Source organism: Pelophylax lessonae (genome assembly GCF_965119305.1).
Source record: "Pelophylax lessonae genome assembly, chromosome: 1".
In the NCBI taxonomy this organism is placed as follows: Eukaryota; Metazoa; Chordata; class Amphibia; order Anura; family Ranidae; genus Pelophylax; species Pelophylax lessonae.
In genome coordinates, this window is record NC_138768.1 from 78,036,109 (window position 1) to 78,046,073 (window position 9,965).

The window sequence follows — 9,965 nt, forward strand, 5'->3', positions numbered from 1 at the left end:
CATGTCAAGTGAATTTTCTGCCCAAAAGCTTCTCCCCTGAACATTAGGGAAGAGTTTTGTTTTTCAGCCTATAAACGCTCCTCCTCTATGGTGCTGTAGGCCTGAACCTTATTATAACAATTATATTACTAAAAATAAAAACTCATTTGACTACAGACTTGCCTTGGTTGATTGGCCGCGGCCATTTATTAAAAATTTTCAAACATGTTTCATTTGGTTCAGCCAAGAAGCTCGAACCAACCATACTATACATTTAAACTTGTAGTTTAGCCAAACAGTTCAAACTACCCATAACCAATTAACATTAAAAAAAACATTCCATGAAACAGTAAAACAAAAATGACCGCGACAATTTCAGGGCGGGAGGGAGGGAAAAATCTTCTTCCTCTGCTCCCGCTGACTGACATGGCTCAACGGCTTCTTCTTCTTTTATAGGAAAACTGCTTACATCAAGGTGTCCAAATTCTATTTTTTAGTCCAATTACAGGTAAGTGACTAAAAGAATGACCAATTAACTATGAGAACTTAACTGACCAATCTGAATCGTAGCTGATTATACTTTAAAAATGAAATTTTTTCTTTTACTATTGTCAAGCCCCAGCCCCATATATGCAGATTGGGGACTTTTTGACCCTATCTGCATTTTCACACCTGTAAATGTGTGCATGGGCACATAGAGGTGCATTTGCAGGCAGAAAAATAGATAAAATGCCTGTAAAAGCAGCGTTTTTTAAGCCCAGTGTGCACGAGCCCTTAATCTGTCTCTGCAGTTTTTAATGAAAGATTATCATAAAGTGTAACTCCACTTTCTTTTTTTTTTTTTTTTGAAAAAAAAAAAAAACCCCTCTGGGTGATCACTGTATATTACAAGGATTTTAACCATCTTTGTTGCATTTGGAATTTTACAGAAAATTACAGCACTTCAGATTGAAAGTAAATTTTTAATGACATTTATTTACAATATTTAACCGGCTCCCGACCAGCCGCCGCCTTTTTTACTGCGGCAATGTGGCTCTTCTGCGTGAATTGACGTAGGTCTACGTCAGTCGCGAGCAGGCAGCCAGGGGGCGAGCACGCGCCACCGGTGGCACACTCCCACCTCCATTCGTCAGCGGGGAAGCCGATGCACGGGTCAGGCGTCTCCAATTGCCATCTGACACCCCCGTGATCGTTCCCCGCTGAGAGAGAGAAGAACGCTCAGCTATTGTAAACACAGCTGACCGTTCTTCTCCCTAGAATGATCATAGAGCCCCTGTGATCCTTCTATGTAGGATCACAGGTCTCTATGATCATTTCAGAAGCCACACCCCCCACAGTTAAAGTCATTCCCCTAGGTTCACATTTAACCCCTTGATCACCCATAATGTTAACCCCCTTACCTGCCAGTGACATTATTACAGTAACAGTGCATATTTATAGCACTGATTACTGTAGTAATGTCACCGGTCCCCCCCAAAAGTGTCAAAAATGTCAGTCAGGGTTCTGAGCTGTCCGCTGCAATGTCACAGTCCCACTAAAAAAATCGCAGTTCACCGCCATTACTAGTAAAAAAAAAAAAAAATAAACAATAAAAATGACATCTTTCCTGTAGTTAGTAGACGCGAAAACTTTTGCGCAAAAAAATCGAAATACGCTTATTGTGATTTTTTATTTAGCAAAAATATGTAGCAGAAAACAAATTGGCCTAAAAATGTTAAAAAATCTAGATTTTTAATTTGTTTTTTGAGAATGTTATCTAGCAGAATGTGAAAAATATTGGTTTTTTTTTTTTTTTCAGAATTGTTGCTCATTTTTTTTGTTTATAGCGCAAAAAATAAAAATCAGACAGGTGATCAAATACCACCAAAAGAAAGCTCTATTTGTGGGGAAAAAAGGACATAAATTTTATTTAGGTACAGTGTTGCATGGCCGCGCAATTGTCCATTAAAATAACGCAGTACCGAATTGCAAAATATGGCCTGGTCATTAAGGGGGAAAATCTTCCGGTCCAGAAGTGGTTAATAACAATACATTTTGGCTTGTGAAACAATTGTATATGCTATATTATTTTTTATTTGCTATTTTTTTTAATCAAAAGTGGAACTACCCGTTAACTGTCATTAGGTAGAAATAGATGGTCCAAAAACATCACAGATGTTGGATACTCACATTCAAAATACACATTGAAGAAAAAGTTCACGGAATTTCTCCTGTCTCCAGGCAACATAGCTGCAAACAATGGACTATGGCCATTTGGAAATTCTCTACAAGTGTTACTTGGCCAAGTGCTGTGAATTGAAGAAATCATATTTTTAAGTTGTAAGTTGCCAAGTGTTGTAATTGAAATAATCATATCATTATGACCTGCAGCCTTCTTAGACACAATAATTCCTGATTTATAATAGTTCAAATGTATGCCAACAGATTTAATTGCGAAGAATTTGCCAGATAGTTTAACAATCTGGGAATGGTCTCAGGTCACTTACTGCATGTTATGTAATGTCAATGAATAACGTAAGATGCAAGACAATCAAAAATCACATGCCGTGTGATACAGTTGCCATGAAATAGTAGTGCCTGCAACATACAGTATACACCTTTAGAAGTGTGCATGGGAAGTGGAGATGATGTACCAAGGAAAATCTGTATAGCATTGACCATAACATGATTTATAAAAGTCAATTTCCTTATGCTGAAGGACACTCTCCAAAAAGCAGATTGCAAAAAATGTTGTCAGCAAAAGATCTAGAAATTAAAGTAGTTGTAAATCCTTACATATAACAAGAGAATGGACGATCCTCAGGTGATACACAGAGATGAGACAAATTCTCCTACATAATTTGTACCTGTTTACCTGCGGTATCTGGAGTCTTCTCTGCTCTACATCCGTACAAAGTGCTGAATTTATAAGCTTGTCTGAGAGTTCAGAAACAAAGCTAAAGAGAGCTAAAGTTACACATTGCAGAGCTCAGCGAGGAGAGCTCTGAGAGCTGATTGGAGGAAAGAGACCACCCCAAAAGGGTTATTTCTTACTGTCTGCCTCCGTTCCACCTTTCCTGACGCTGAGCTCAGGAAGTGATGCAGTTCAGACACAATAGATCATGAAAAGCAGAACTTGTTTATTTGCATCATCACATTATCTTAAAGCGGAGTTCCGGCCTCAAATACCTTTTTTAACTAAAAATACTCCTATAATACTAATCCATCGCCCTTTACAGAACTGCTATTCTCATACTTACAATTTGTACAGTATTGGTCAAAATATTACTTTTAAAAATGCTGTCTGAGCGCAGCCATCTTGGATGTGGGCATCTGAAGCTACAGTGTAATCTGCTGTTTCCTTCTTCCTGATTCCAGGGAGTGTTCTGGGAGTTCTTCCTGATTCCAGCCTCCTGGGAGTGATGACAAACAGCTCCCAGGATGCAATGCAAAGGCGGAAGTGATGTTGGTGGCCGTGGCCACAGAGGGGGGAGAAGGAGGAAGTACAATAAAAAATGCCCTGAAAATAAGGTAAGGGACCCCTGAAAAAAATTGAAAATGCCCAATTGTTGATCAGCATAGCGAGCACTCCAGGAATCACTAAAGTTGCAAAATAGACCAGAACTCCGCTTTAAAGTGATTGTTGGACCACTGATATAAAATCACCCCTCCCCTGTGTCATATAACAATAAGTATCCTTGTGTCTGTGTTATAGAAAGAAATATGCCGATCTGTACCTAAATCAGAGCGGCTCCCGGCGCTCAGCTGACTCCTCTGCTCTCTTCTCTGACTGGCTGAAAGCTCCAGTGGGCGGGGCCGAGCACTGCCGCTGATGTCAGCCAGAGAAAAGGGGAAGAGGGGAGAGAGAGAGCCGAGCAGTCACGTGATCACCGGGAGACGCTCTGATTTCAGTACAGATCTGCATTATATTCTATAACACAGACACAGGGACACTTATTGGTGTATTACAGAGGGGATGGGATGATTTTATATTAAATATGAGAGCAGCAGGAGGGGAGGGGGCGGGCACTGGCACGGGCAGACAGGCAGGGAGGGGAGAGGGAGAGGAGGACAGAGAGGACAGAGAGGACAGGAGGGCTGCAGATGATGGAGGCACGTACACTGACCACAGTGTCAGGGCTTGGCAGCCATGATAAGCCGTGGTCAGTTTACACAGGGGAGGGTAGAAACTGGCAGGATCAGCCAGGTTTTTTAGGTGATACAGGGGTCCAAATTACACAGTGCAAGCACTGTGCTGTATAACATGCTTTAAGGAAAAAGGATCTTTTTTTTTTTTTTTTTAGGTTAACAAATGCTTTTAGTAAACGAAGACATATGGGTGGTAGTATTCCTTTCCACCAATGAGGGGTACTTCCCCAAAACTATACATCCATACATCCAATAGTGGAACCCCCTGTATGTTATACAAATAAATGCATAGCGCATGGTCAAGATATGACAAGTGATACTTATTTATTCTTTATCTGCCTAGCAACTAAACAGGGAATCAGCAGTGTCTTGTCTCTCACTATACAAAATTGATTAGTTCTTATGATATTCTTAAATGTAACCCTTCGCCCTCCTTCACATAGCTCACAGGAACAAAGCTGAAGCTGTCAATTCCCTGTCACTATTATTCTCTTGGTGTCAGGAAAAATTGTCAGAAGTGACTTATGCTGATAGCGGAGGAACAAAGCAGCAGACAAATATGACACTTAGGCCACTAAGTTCACACACAGTGATGTTCACACTATCAAAACATGAAGCGTTAAATGATGAGAACTCGGAATGGTCTGGTGTGGAAAGTGGGGTCCCCCAGGGATCTGCCCTGGGACCCAGGGGCGTAACTACAGGGGTTGCAGGGGTTGCAATCGCTACCGGGCCCCATGCTCCAGGGGGCCCGGTAGCAAACCAGTGGGTGAACTTCTAGGATCCCAAAGGTCACACTTGCGACCGGACCCTGGCATTTCACCACTGTGGGGAGGCCCCAAGATTGCAGGAAGGGGGCCCACTGCAGAACTTGTGAAAGGATCCTGATGCGGGACCATAATAAAAGGCCATGCAATGAGAGTAAAGAGCCCCAGGATTAGTGGGAAGAGCCCCAGGCTTGAAGGGAAGGGCCCCGGCCAGGGGTCTGGGGGGCCCTTCATGGTTTCTTGCATCGGGGCCCTGAAGGTTCTAGTTACGCCTCTGCTGGGACCAATACTGTTTAAGTTATTCATAAACGATCTAGAGGATGGGATAAACAGCCCAATCTCAGTATTTGCGGATGATACCAAGCTAATCAGGGCAATACCTTCTACGCGGGATGTGGAAACCTTACAAGAAGACCTGAACAAAATAAAAGGGTGGGCAACTACGTACAAGGCAAATTAGGTCAATGTTGGAAAATGTAAGGTAATGCATTTGGGTACCAAAAATACGAATGCAAGTTACTCACTAGAGGGTGAACCTCTGGGAGAATCAAGGTTGGAACAGGACATGGGGGTCCTAGTAGATGACAAACTCAGCAATGGCATGCAATGCCAAGCTGCTGCAAGAAAAGCCAACAGAATACTGGCATGTATAAAAAGGGGATTCACTCCAGAGATAAAATGATAATTCTCCCACTCTGCAAGACTTTGGTCTGGTTGCATCTTGAGTATGCCCTCCAGTTCTAGGCACTGGTCCTCTGGAAGGATGTGCTGGAACTGGAGAGAGTCCAAAGAAGTGCAACAAAGTGAATAAAGGGACTGGAGGACTTCAGCTATGAGGAAAGACTACAAGCCTTCAACTTATTCTCTCTGAAGATATTCTGGTTCTCTGGTTCGCTGGTATTCTCTGGGTTTTATTTTTTGCGTTATAAACAAAAAAGTGAGCCAATCGTGCCATGCTGCTGTCTGCTGTCTGCACACAGATAGAATGCATTAACCACTTAAGCCTCGGAAGATTTTACCCCCTTCCTGACCAGGGGGTATTTTGCGATTCGGCACTGCATGAATTTAACGGACAATTGCGCGGTCGTGCGACACTGTACCTAAACAAATTTGACGTCCTTTTTTTCCCACAAACAGAGCTTTCTTTTGGTGGTATTTGATCACCTGTGCGATTTTTTGATCATGCGCTATAAACAAAAAAAGAGCGTCAATTTTGCAAAGATAACAATATTTTTCACATTTTTTTATACGAAATCCCCCCCCCCCCCCCAAAATGTAAAAATCAAAATTTTTTAACATTTTAGGCCAATTTGTTTTATGCTACATATTTTTGGCAAAAAAATCGCAAAAAGCGTATTTTGATTGGTTTGCGCAAAAGTTATCGCGTTTACTAACAAAGGGAAAGATTTTTGTAATTTTTGTTGTGTTTTTTTTTAACGTGTAATGGCAGTGATCTGCAATTTTTTTTTGCGGGACTGCGACATTGCAGCGGACAGATTGGACCCTTGACTGACATTTTTGACACTTTTGGGGGTACCAGTGACATTACTACAGTAATCAGTGCTATACATATGCACTGTTACTGTAGAATTACACTGGCAGTGAAGGGGTTAACTTTATTTGAGAGGGAGGGGTTATGTGTGTCCCTAGGGGCGTGATTCTAACTGTGATTGGCTGTGGCTTGAGGTGTAGGAACAGTGATCAACGGTCCTACATAGTAGAACCGTATGATCACTATTCTTACCCAGGGGAGAATGACAGGCGGCTGTGTTTACATGAGCCGCCTGCCTTTCTCCCGCTGTCACGGACGATCGCGAGTGCGGGGGGGGGTCCGTGACCGAGCGGGAGCAGGAGCGCGCATCCGGCGGCGCGTGCTCGCTCCCCAGAGCCTCACAGATTAGTGACGTACCCATACGTCACTTTGCCTGTGAGGGGCTGACCGCCGCAGTATATGTACTTGCGGCGGTCGGCAAGTGGTTAAGATGAAGAAACCTTTTGCCTTTACAATCCCTTTAACGACCGCAACATACAGGGGTATAACATGTACTATTGACATAAACACACACTCACATACACACTCATCATACCTTGTACTGGATGGACTGGTGTCTTTTTTCAACATCACTAACTATGTCATAGAGTACCAATGTTGAAATCATCAACAGAGATATTTATTTCAAGAGATTCCTAAAATTCCTCAGTTATGATAGGCATTAACTCGGTGCAATATTAACATTATCTCTTGTCTTCACAGATATGCCATGGAACACTTCTGCTAAATGCTCAGGTTTATTCAAAGCGGAACTAAACTCTCTCAATCAACATTAACTATGTTTAATCCTTATAATAGTAGCCCTAATAAATAGATAGGAAAATGTAGTATATTGACTTTTTTTTAAACGTTATTTTTATTTTTTTACCTTTCTGGTTTCTGGCATAGACCAAAATGATGTCATACATCCCGGGATCCTTCATGGACACTTTTTTCTTTCATCTGGAGGGGGGGGTTTCCTAGCTAAGCACACCCCCTCTACATGCTTCTGTTTACACAGAATACCCATGTACATGCAATGAAAATGCTTACACGTGATTGGATGATTGAAGTCAGCAGAACTTTACCTCATTTATTAAGCTCTGGAGCAATTGCACTTGCAGAGTGCACAGTCTATTTGTTTTTAACCACTTAAGCCCCGGAAGATTTTACCCCCTTCCTGACCAGGGGGTATTTTGCGATTCGGCACTGCGTGACTTTAACGGACAATTGCGCGGTCGTGCGACGATGTACCTAAACGAATTTGACGTCCTTTTTTTCCCACAAACAGAGCTTTCTTTTGGTGGTATTCGATCACCTGTGTGATTTTTTGATCATGCGCTATAAACAAAAAAAGAGCGTCAATTTTGCAAAAATAACAATACTTTTCACATTTTTTTATATGAAATTCCCCCCAAAAAAATGTAAAAATCAAAATGTTTTAACATTTTCGGCCAATTTGTTTTATGCTACCTATGTTTGGTAAAAAAAATCGCAAAAAGCGTATTTTGATTGGTTTGCGCAAAAGTTATCGCGTTTACTAACAAAGGGAAAGATTTTTGTCATTTTTGTTGTTTTTTTTTTAACGCGTAATGGCGGCGATCTGTGATTTTTTTGCGGTACTGCGACATTGCGGCGGACAGATCAGACCCTTGACTGACATTTTTGACACTTTTGGGGTTACCAGTGACATTTCTACAGTAATCAGTGCTATACATATGCACTGTTACTGTAAAATTACACTGGCAGTGAAGGGGTTAACTTTATTTGAGAGGGAGGGGCTGTGTGTGTCCCTAGGGGCGTGATTCTAACTGTGATTGGCTGTGGCTTGAGGTGTAGGAACAATGATCAATGGTCCTACATAGTAGAACCGTATGATCATTGTTTCTACACAGGGGAGAATGACAGGCGGCTTGTTTACACTAGCCGCCTGTCTTTCTCCCTCTCCCCCGACGATCGCCGAGTGACCGGCGGACATCGGGTCCGCCGGTCACACGTGCGGTGGGGGTCCCCAGAGCCTCACAGGCTAGCGACGTATACTGTGCGCAGTCGGCAAGTGGTTAATAAATCAACTCCATAGTCAGCACTGCAATCGTTTGAGAAGAATTGGAGTGCTGGGATATACACATACAGCCTTTATTTGTTATCCCTGCTAATAATAAGCACAGCAGCTTAGTCTAACATTTTTAGTGCCGGTTCACATTGGTGCCATGTGGGAACCCTGCAAATCAACTGCGGGTTCCTGCATTGCACCCGACTCGCAGGCAGTTCACACTGCCATATGCAAACTGCTGGGAGTGTCAATACAAAGTTAACGACACCCCCTAATTAGTTTGCATATCACAGTACGAACGAACTGGACAGGAATAGCATCGCATAGGTGTGAGCACCCATGCGATCCGATTCTGGTGCGGACCAAAAAAAGGGTCCTGCGCGACTTTGGTCCGAATGTGATGCGAATTCAGCCATGCAATCTTCCAACAACACAAGCACCCACTGTCACTGGTCCCCCAAAAAGAGTCAAAAGTGTCACTTACGTGTCCGATTTGTCCGCCGCAATGTCATAGTCTTACTATAAGTTGCTGTAAACTGTTTTTACTAGTAAAAAAAATCTATTAAAATTCCATAAAAATATTCCATAGCTTGTAGACGCTATAACTTTTGCGCAAATCAATCAGCATAAGCTTTTTGGGTTTTTTTAAACAAAAATTTGTAAAAGAATACATATTGGCCTAAAATGATGAAGAAATTCGATTTTTTCTAATTTTTTTTTTTTTTTTGGGTATGTTTTAACCACTTCAAGACCGGAGAATTTTCCTGCTTAATGACCAGGCCACTTTTTTTAACTTGGCACTGTATGAATTTAACTGGCAATTGCACGGTCATGCAATGCTATACCCAAACGAAACTTACGTCCCTTTTTTCTCACAAACAGTGCTTTCTTTTGGTGGTATTTGATCACCTTTTCGCTTTTTATTTTGTGCGATATTAATAAAAAAAAGAGCAAAAATTTTGCGAAAAATTGACATTTTCTACTTTGACAGTTAAAAAATATCCAATATATTCAATTTTTGTCATATATTTAGGCCAAAATGTATTTAGCTACATGTCTTTGACAAAAAAATTCTCAATGAACGTATTTTTAACCACTTTAAGACTGGAGATTTTACCCCCTTCCTGACCAGGCCATATTTTGCGATTCGGCACTACGTTATTTTAACATACAATTGCGCGGGTGTGCGACGCTGTACCCAAATTAAATTTACGTTCTTTTTTTCCCCACAAATACAGCTTTCTTTTGGTGGTATTTGATCACCTGTGCGATTTTTTAATTTTTGAAAAAAAGAGCGACAATTTTGAAAAAAAAAAAAAACAATATTTTTCACATTCTGATACAGTGCCTTGCGAAAGTATTCGGCCCCCTTGAACTTTGCGACCTTTTGCCACATTTCAGGCTTCAAACATAAAGATATAAAACTGTAATTTTTTGTGAAGATTCAACAACAAGTGTGAAACAATCATGAAGCGGAACAAAATTTATTGGATGTTTCAAACTTTGT